Raw genomic sequence first — 10810 nt, forward strand, 5'->3', positions numbered from 1 at the left:
TATATGACATCATCTTTTGTCTAATAATATTTAGTATAAATGTCAAACGATAATCTGCTATGTAAGACGTTAATAGACATCAACTATTTATCTTTTCAAGAGACAATAACAGTATTGTATAAATTAGCATATACTATCATAATCTGCAATATGTTATGAAGATCATTAATCCATAGTAACTCATATTATCAATGTGTTATTTATCAAATATCGTGTATTTTTGTTATTTATTGTAAGTGATTACTACGATATGAATACTTATTAGGTGCGTCTAATTATGAATAAAAGCTGTTCAAAAGGTATCGTATTTTAAAATATCAACTCTAATCAGTAAATAAGACAAAACAATGTGTAATACTTATATGCAATGCGTATTATTCATGAATAAGTATCATGTAGTGCTTCATAACAGAATTGCTTCCAAGCAGCTCATATAGAGTTGTATCAGAAACAAATGAAATGCAGAGCAAACAGTCCATCACTAGAAATAGTAATAATATGTTACTCTTGTGCACATAATTTACACTTTTAACATATAAACAAAAATAATATGTCTTTTCATTCCTAACTTATCAAGAAAGACATGCTATTTTCTAATAATTGTGAATGGGGATGAATGGGAGTATAAATATTAATATAACACACCAAATATAGCTTATTTCAAATTTCATAATACTATTATGATATCATCAATTAGATAATGATAATAAACATAATGGAAAAACAAACAAACTAATCCATCCTACTATTATAATTGCATTCCTAATTGTAAATATACATTATCTTATATACCTTTTATATGTCGAAAGATGTTTCTGTTTTCTAGATAAAATAACAAAAAAAACTAATAGGATTCTATTGTTATAGATAAGCTATTTGTGCAATATATAGTCTTAGATTGTTTCTAGAAAATACCTTATAAAGGTTATTTCATTATTACTCGAAAAGCTCAAATGTGGAATACGATATAATAGTGTATAAATCAAGCGATACTATAAAAAATGCTTTTCAGAGGATATACAAGAAACGAATAATTAAGCTTAATAAAAACAAGATGACACTGGATGTACTATGTTCGACTGCCTGATCACATAATCTAAAACATATAGAAAATTAACTAATGTTGAAACCCTAATCGTTATTTGAAAGACACTCTAAATAATATATTATCATACCTAGCACGTATATCGTAATGATACAAAAAATGAAGAAGTACTACAATTAGGTATTTAGTCCATTGGAATCCCAAATAATATGCAATGAGCATTTAAATATTAATAGCAAACAATTGATTATATTAGTGATTTCTTATGTCGATTTATGGTTAAGATATGTCTGTAAATGTATTCTCAATTAACAAAATGGATGGTATTTTATTCTATGCATATTGTTATTAAAAAGCAGTATGTAGCTTTAAAGAATTATGTCACATTGCGTAATATTTCTCATACTAACTATTACAAATTCTAATAATCTAAGTGCTCAACTCAATAAAGATACCAATATTCCTATTTGTACTGTTACTCCATGGCACCGAAATATCATATAGTGCTATAAAGTAATTCTTCAATAGTTGATAAGCAATTGTGCATGGTTACCGGTACTAGAATATCGTATGTGTTGATTCTGAATAATAGGAATCGTTAATAACCATTGATGTAGTAGTTCATAGTGCTTTTCATGACCATATTATGAAGTATTCACGACCTAATAATGTATCAGTCATTACCAAGATACTATACATTATTCAAGAATTATCATATAGCTAACCACCAAAATACATATTATAAGTACAAACAAAATGAATCAATGCATATCATATCACAATAAAACAGTTTAGGACTACCTGCAGTATGATTCTCATTTAAACAGGAATCAATTTGACTACTTTGGGATCTGACATTCCTAAGGCAACTTTACTAAATCCACTCCTTTTAACTCCAATAAATGCACTGGATCTGGAAAGGAGAAATAGATCTGTTAGTGAGGACGCAACGATGATCTGGTTAGCACCAGTGGAATGACCTCTTATTACTTGCGTGTTTGATATTACATGTATAGGTTTTAGTAAAGATGTGAGTTTGTCGAGTGCATACTTGCTATCAGTTGCCAAAAACACTGCATGGTTGGAATATGCGTTATTTCGTTTATATAGAGTTTTGATCAAACTGGAGACATGTCCCAATTGTTTTTTCTTGATCATTTGAACTTTTTCTTTATACTCTGCAAGGTTTCCAGCACATCGAATATGAACTGCCACTGAAAACCATTGGGAAGGTAAATCACGTAGTACATTTTGTATAGAATTTTGTACTCTTAGAGAAGGATTTAATAACAACCTATATATTACCTTTTGATATTCTCTCCAATTTCTTGTTTTAATTATACCTAGTTGCTTTAATAGATTTAGATTCCTCTTCGTATACAGTTGCTTATTGTTGTGGAAATCAATTGTTACTAGATTTGCTTGTGGTAACTTATGATAGTTTGTGATATACTTGTGACTACATTTTCCGTTCTTACGACAAATAACCAATCCCTTATATCCTCCGTAGTATCGTAATTGGCGAAAACAACTGTTGGTTTCTTTCCAAAAGCTTTCGGGTAAATGAACTATAAATCATATCATTATTCAAATCAAACGTAAAAATCGGCGTCCTAACAAAATAGCATAAGTTATGGAATGAAATACTGATAAATATTTATGTCCCAAACCTCCATTGAAACTACCAGATATTATATAGAAAGTATCATTTTTAGTAATTCGCTTTAATACATTGTTACAAATTTGATCATAATTGAACGAATCATTCCATGGAAAATAGTGTATTTTGTTCCAAGAATGATCATAGAAAGGTTGAATATAGACTTTCGGATCATTTGTATGATTGATGAACAGAGAAGATCCACGTAATGCTTGATTTGTGGATGTATAAATTACTGGCTTTGACTGAACAGAAAATACATTTTGTGATACTTCTCTATTACGAGTTACCTTATTCATGACAAGAATTGATGAATTGGATGCGTTGTCGAGTTTAAGCACTTTTCTGGTTTTTACAAAATGCATGAACCATTCATTACTGATGTCTAGACATAATGAATAACAAGTATGTATACCACTTGTTCTGAATGAAGTTACAGATGATACATCCCAATCAGTAACAATATAAGGAAATATGAAAAAGAGAGTTAAACACAAATATCTAGGTAATGAATCAATAACATAGCATATTGTACACAGGCAAGTATTGAAGAATGAAAAACATATATTAATATGAGTAAGATAAACGAAAAACCAAGAGTAATATATTTAAGGATGTATTATTAATATTGTATGACGATTCACTATATGATAACATATGAAAGTAATGGTGAATGAATACAATTTGCTATATTCTTATTAAATCAGAAAAAATAGGACTTGTTATGCAAGTGAAATATATAATATGTAAGAGGATTTAGCCAAAAATACATTGCTTTATATTCATTTTTATAGAAGCATTTTAACAATTTCTAAAGTACTTGTACTTTATTATATAGTGTTAGTTATTTGTAAAACAGCAAAACATTGTTTGCCAAATTGGTTTATTTCTCTTGTTATAAATAACTATTGGTGAAAACAACAGATTCGATACAAAGAATACATATTTGATTTTTAGTTTAATCTCTGAAATGTAATTAATACGATTGTATCCACTTGTCGCTATGACTTAGGGTTAACAAACAAACAAACAAACAAACAAACAAACAAACAAACTATTGACCTGCAGGAGATCTTGAGCGGGTTGTTCACCGCCTGTTACGTCCGTACCTATATTAGCCTTGGACTTCTTCCCAGTAGCCGACCTCTTGGGTCTGCTTGCTATCCCTTTGCTCCAAATACCAAAAAGAGTAAGCCGATCATAGTGAGTGCTTTGCATAAATATTGATAGTTCCTCACATACAACCAACTCACTCCTCTCACCAAAGAACTTCTTACAACCAATACCTGGTGCCTGGATTTCCTCACAGTCCTTCCTTCCTTCCTGTGTTCGGGACCCAATTATCCCTCCCATGGCTATCCCAACCATGATTCTCCCCAGATGAGGTACACACAGAGCCAAAACCATTTCTCATCGAACCCTTGACAATATCTCTCCAGTCTGCACAATAAATTCTTTGAATGACCCTCCGTCCCAAGGATCCTCTCGGAATAACACTGCAATCACCAAAGCCACGTAGCGAGCCCCTCAAATCCACCGGGTCCTTACACAATAGATATGGGCGAAATCGGCTGTCCACAGCGATATGAGTAGAAACTTGACACGCGTCACCAGAATCCGCAGTCGAAAACGTCGAATTAGCAGTCGTCGAAGCAGTCGTAGAAACAGCGCGAGAACCTTCGTCGTTCTTGTCCGGAGTAATTCCAGTTATCGGTAAGCTCTTCCCAGTCGTCCGTAGGGTCTGACATTCCGTATCCTTCCTATCGATTAAAGGTATAATCTCGGGGGTCTGAGAATCCTCGTCATCCGTGGGTGACTGCCGGTGTGTCACCCCTTTCGATCCTTGTGCAACACGATCGTTGCGTAACTTGAAAGCCAGCAGAGACTCTATTGGCTCATTGTCTGAAGTAGATCTGTCGTTTGTCGACAATCCGTGGGTGTCTCTCCATGTCCTCTCTTGTAGCAGTCATAGACGCTTTCGGTTCGACGGGTCCAAAACAGTCCTCCTACTGTCAGTCCATCTTCATCTTGTCCTTGTCCGAAGTCTTGTCCAAAGTCTTGTCCTTGTCCGAAGTCTTGTCCAAAGTCTTGTCCGAAGATAAATCCTTGTCCTTGTCTGACCACTTCGCCGCCATCTTGAAAAACTCGTCGATTCCAGACTGTCTATTCTTCTTCCTACCCGGTACCTGTGGCAAAGAGCTCACCTTAACCGGCGCCGAAAAGCTAGTTGGTGGGTGTGATAGCGACACAACTAACCAACTTTTCCCTCTCAGGTACGCCCCCAGGCGTCGAAACTCTCCCACTCTCTACTTGATCTCCCCTTGCAGGTCCAACACTAAGATCCGACTTTGTCCCTCCGCGTCTCGGACTTGTGTCCTTCTCTAACACTCGTGTCAACCTACTAGCTGCCTCTGAGTCGTTCGGACTATCGGGCAGAGGTAGGGCATCCCTCTTCACAGACTTCTTCTTCACTCCCTGTATTTCTGCTTTGTGGGTCGACATATCATCCAATCCGAGAACCATCCGGATCAGGGGCTCCACGTCACGCTCCTCGCCCAACGTGAGCCTCTCTCTGATCCTCCGGACCAAAGCCAATCTTTCTTTCATATATCTCCGGCATTTGAAGAGGAAATGCTCTAGGGTCTCCCTCTCGCACTCTCCACAGCAAGGACACTTACACCCTTCTGGCCCCTCTAGCTTAGGGTAGTGCGTCTCCACACAACACCAGCTCCCACAGCGCATTTCTAGGATTACCTGACACCCTCTCGCCAACTCCGGATGCCTGAACCACAAGTCCAGGTAGCGCCGGTTGATGGCTCGTCCTCTTGTCAAGTACGTCCTCAGAAACTGCGCATCGCTCTCCTGCAGCTGGCGTATCCAAAGGCGTGGAATCATCCTCCGTACCAGATCTCTGGCCGAAAAAGGATTTCCGTTTCGTGGCTCTCCACCCCACATCTCGAATGCCATCTGGACATGGCACTTCCGCCTCTCATCTAGCCACCGCGCCGGAACCTCCTTACCGCATGCCAGGTGATCATCGATGATCCCTCTACCTACCGTCTGCAGCACTTCCTGTGCTATCCTCTCCGTCGTCTTCAGGTAGGTGTTCTTCGTTGACCACCATTCCAGCCTACTATCTATGAGATCGCCCAACGTGCGACTCAACCACCTCCCCTTCCACATGCATCGCAATCGCTTTGACACCAGAATAGGATACACCGGAGGCATATCCAACTCCAGTTCCAACGATGGAATGCATGCAGAAAACTTCCCGGTGGCTTGTAGGATGTAATTGAGACCTCTGTTTAGCACTTTTTGTACACTGTGTGCCTCATCCTTGTTTCCGCCCCATACTTCTGCTGCATAGAGCCTAGATGTCAGCACTACACTTAGAAGTTGTACAAACAACAATAGATGGATTTTGGATGATAATACGCACACAGTGGTTTGCGGGCATTACAAATTAAACATAATTCAAAGACGTTAGAAATCACTATGATACCCTTTGGAGTCCGCTGTATTTTCTGCCTCGATACTTTGTCGGCACGATGAATCGTGCCTCACTGCTTGTACCCAAATGTCAATAATGCCTTTTGTGAGAAAAGCATTGACACTTGCCAATCCTCAGTAGTAAAGGAATGACTCGTTTTATGCGAAATTTGGTTGCTAACCGATGATTGTCGACCTGGCAGCCTAAGAACCATGAAAACTCAAAGTCGGTTGGTCGATTACAACGACCGATAAAGGGTCATAATTGTCATCACGGCGCAAGAGAGGTCGAAATATCGGTTACCACATTAGTACAAAACAAATCAATTCTTTACTACTCATAACGATTTCTAATACCACAATACTTCACCACTACCGATCGTTAAACTAACCTATTTCACCAAGGTCTAAACCCACCTCAAGTTTCCTATTTTCCGCTTCATATTTACCCAAGACCACTTTAATAATCACACTCATTTCGCTGAAATCGACATGCTTGGAGATCTTACTGGAGGTCACTGAGGATAGGGGAATCGAGAGTGGAGGATGGGATCTTTTGCAGCAGACTACTCTCTCTTCTGTGGAGGGGGGTGATGCAGATCTCATGAAGAGAACAGGGGTGAGGATCGAGGAGTATTTCATTTTCTTTCATATGTTCTCGGCGTGTCTAAGAGAAGTGTTGGGTCACAGCACACCAAGAGAAGGAGCAATGGAAGGGTATATGGAGAGTGCCAAGAATCTGGATAGAGGACTACGAACCAATCCGCAAAGACAACAATCCATGGAGATATCGAGTATTGAAGGCCTTCTAACATGCCTGGGACCTCACCATTTTCACTTCACACAAACTACTTTCACACAATATATGAATTGAATTGAACTGATTGGATTAGTTAATCAGGTGTGGGAGTTCGTTATTGTTGGGTGAAATGATAACACTCGAAAAACTCGTCTTGATGGTGTTGAAACGCCTCCAAGAGCACGTGACAAGACGAGTTTAATATAGATTGTACTTGGAGAAGAAGTATACGATTCTTGATGAAGTGTATCCACAAGGAAGACTGGTTTTCCACAGCTTAGGAAGAATGAGAGGTTAGTGAAGAGCCGAAGGACGTCAAGGAAGAGTTCGGTGGAGGTGTCTGTGAAAGAATCGGTTGAAAGTACTGAAGATAATCGGTTAAAAGAAGAAGTTGTGCAGATAGGTAGATAAAGAAGAAGAAGAATGGAAGGGCTCTTGTAAGAAGTTGAGAGAGGAGAGTGAGAGAAAACAGCCTGAGATAATCCCAATGAAGGCAGAAATATAGAAGAAGACGATCGTGAAGCAGCATTCTAGTGATAAGAAATCGAAATCAAGAAAGACTGTTACTAAATCTCCCAACCACGGCAAAACTCCGATAAAAACGCAAGAGAAGAATAGTGAGAACCGTGTGAAGAGACCTGGAGGTGAAAAGGAAGAAGTGGTGTTGCGACACACGGAGAGTAAAAGAGTGCGTTTGGAAGAGGAGGTCAAGCCGATTGAACCAAAAGAGGTTTCGCCTTCAACAAAGGTAGAGTCGAGTTTGTTGGAAGAGAAGAAGGATTGCGAGCTGCCCTGTGAGGAAGTGAAGAAGAAGAAGAAAGAGAGCAGTATAGTAATCACAAGTTGTTCGGAGCAAAATGTCGATTCTCCCTATGGTAAACGATTTTTCGATTTTTCAATTTTGTGTGGTGGAGAGGAAATAAGAAAGAGAATGCAAAGAAGACATTGGGAAACTCAAATTCGACAGGAATGTATAGTATTGAAGCGGCTGTGAAAGAAGAATCGTGTGCGAATAAGAATGAAGCCAGCTTAAGTATGAGTGGGAAGAAGACGATGGATAGTGAATATATGAGTGAAGATAGTATGGAAAAGATAGTCAGTGATGACAAAGAAGACCTGAAGGTGTCCCACACTGACAGGGAGAGGAAGCGAGAGTGCGATTCATCAGAGAGGACGAATACCGTCCAACAGAAGAATGTCCCGCCGTATAAGAAGGTTCATTCTGAAATGTGGGATAAGAATGCGAATTTGGATACGCCACTTGATTTGGTGGACGAGGGATGGATTTGTAGTAAATTGAGCCCAATTCGTTCCGACAGTATATTTGCCTTCCCATCTGGGAAATTGAACACCGATTTTTCTGCTTTCTCTTATCTTTGGGAAGAGAGAGGACAGGGTTCAAAGAGTTGCAGGATGCGATGGTAGTACTCGAATTCGTTGGAAATGTCCACTTTTGGAGGAGATATGAACCAGCCAAGACAGAGAGAAGGAGGCGAGGTACAGTACCATATAGAATAAGAGTGGTTAGAGAAGAGTACAAGAAGCTGAAACCAATTCTGGAAGCCAAGAAAGAAGAAGAAGCAAGAAGAAAGAAGAAGGGAGAGGCGAGAATGAAGGAGGTTGAGCTAGAAGCGAAGGCATCGGAGAAGAAATCACAGGCAGAGAGAAAGGGAGACGATAGCACCGTGAAGGAAGAGAAGAACCGAGAGGAAGCACAAGAGACGACCGAAGAGAGGGTTCAAAGAGTACGGCTACAGGAGCCGAAGGTAACCAAGGTACCCAATGGACCCCAGAAGACAGAATCGCCCCAGGTGCTTGAGAGAATGGAGGTGCCAGTGAGACCGTCAGACCCGATAGAAGAAAGCTGTGATGCTAAGAGTGACAAACCTATGTCCAAGGAAGAAGAAACGGAAGTGGGGCATATCCCGGTAGAGAAGACGTGTCTAGCGGGACCCAAGGAACACCCCATGGAAACAAAGGAGCAAGAGAATCCCGGAAGGATATGGAGTGAGGAGAGTATCGAAGGAAGGGAGGTCGAAGAATATCCTAAAGAGGAAGAGACAAGGAGGTACTCAGAGGAAGGAAGGCAGAATTGGGACAGGAAGGAGGAGGAGGAGAGTAGCAGTGAAGTGTCCTCTCCTTCTACGACACCCATGGATTGGCCGAAAGAAGAGTACCTGGAAGTCTTGATGGATGAAAACGAGAATGGATATTGGAGTGACTCCACGATGGAGAGCTCGGTGACGGATAGTGTTGATGGATGGCTTGAGGTGGAGGAAAGGAAGAGCAGCCCTCTGGGTGGCTGGAGACCCTCGAGCCCCGAGAGTGAGAGATCTCACTATAGTAACGCCTCAACGCGAGAACATTCACCGAGACGAGATACTATCCTCAATTCACACTGCAGAGTGGTCACACCTGTGAAAGTGAATGTCCAGGTGGATCGAGATGAGAGTGAGGAGGAGGAGGAGAAACCCTTGCAAGAGGAGATGACGATGAAGACCCTCGGTAGAGAGGGAGAGAGTAAAGTATTGCACAACAGAGGAGACGAAGTACACAGACCCGAAGTGAAGTGGCACAGGCGAAGCCAAAGTTGGGACGAGGATATGATGGTCCGAGTACCCGAGAGGAAGTGCTTACCGCAGGCAGAGGAAAGCGAACCTGAGAGTGATGTAGAGAAGGAGGAGGTTGAGAGATGGCGAGAAGGTTCGGAAGGTCCTGAGGTTTGGTCTATGGAAGACCGCGGACTTGTGGAGTCTTACCGGATAAACATCGATGCGGATGGTTTGGTAGTTCCTCCCCAGAAGGAATGTGTGGAAGGGGAGAGGGAGGTAAGAAACGAAGGTCCGAGCAAAGAGGAACTTTTGGCAGAGCCTGACAAAGAATCAGAGAAGCAGATGTCTGTGAAGGAAGAGCAAGATGCGAAGGAAAAATCGGTAGAGAATACCTCGCTGGAAGACGACCGCTATCTAGAGGCAGCCATTAAGAAGGCGAAGGAGACGGTAGCGGAGATGGAAGAGGAGAAGAAGAAGAATAAGAAGAAGTCGAGACGAGGTAGAAGAGGAAAACCGAAGAAGGAAGAGAAAGGAAACGAGGAAGGCCGTAAAGACTCGGATACGACGCAGGAAGTAGTGTGTGAACCGAGGAAGGGCGAACACCTGAGAATCTATGGATTGCTAGAGGGCAACGTGAAACTGGTGTACAAGTTGATATACCGGTTGGTGGAAGTGTGCGAACTGGAATCGATAGTGCAGGACGTCCGAGTGACAATTCTCCGCAAAATTGGCCAAGAGCGCTTCTTCAAAGTGACTGGGAAGGAATTCACGAACGATAAGTTTGTGACCCCTTTCTCGGTGCTTGGGAACCATATGGGATTCCGAGTGAGAGTGTTTCTCCAGAATCCCCGGCGACCAAAGGGGAAGAAATACCAATTTGACAGGAGACTGGTGTACGGCGTGGCAACCCATAATGTAGGGACAGTGAAGAAGAAGAAGATCGAAATCCTGAACTACATGAATGAGGTGGGTGCGAACGTATTGGCGCTACAGGAGACGAAACGGACGGAACGTGATGAAGTTTGGAAAGTTCCGGGCTGTGTGGTTTTCGAACACCGGCCGAAGAAGCTGGCGAAAGGAAACCTGAGAACAAACGAATTATTGACTTGCAGGAGATCTTGAGCGGGCTGTTCACCGCCTATTACATCCGTATCTATATTAGACTTGGACTTCTTCGAGATCTCATATGTATGGAGGATGATTCCACGCCTTTGGATACGCCAGCTGCAGGAGAGCGATGCGCAGTTTCTGAGGACGTACTTGAC

This window comes from Blastocystis hominis, assembly GCF_000151665.1.
Source record: "Blastocystis hominis, Singapore isolate B (sub-type 7) whole genome shotgun sequence assembly, scaffold_18".
Lineage (NCBI taxonomy): Eukaryota > Bigyra > Opalinata > Blastocystidae > Blastocystis > Blastocystis hominis.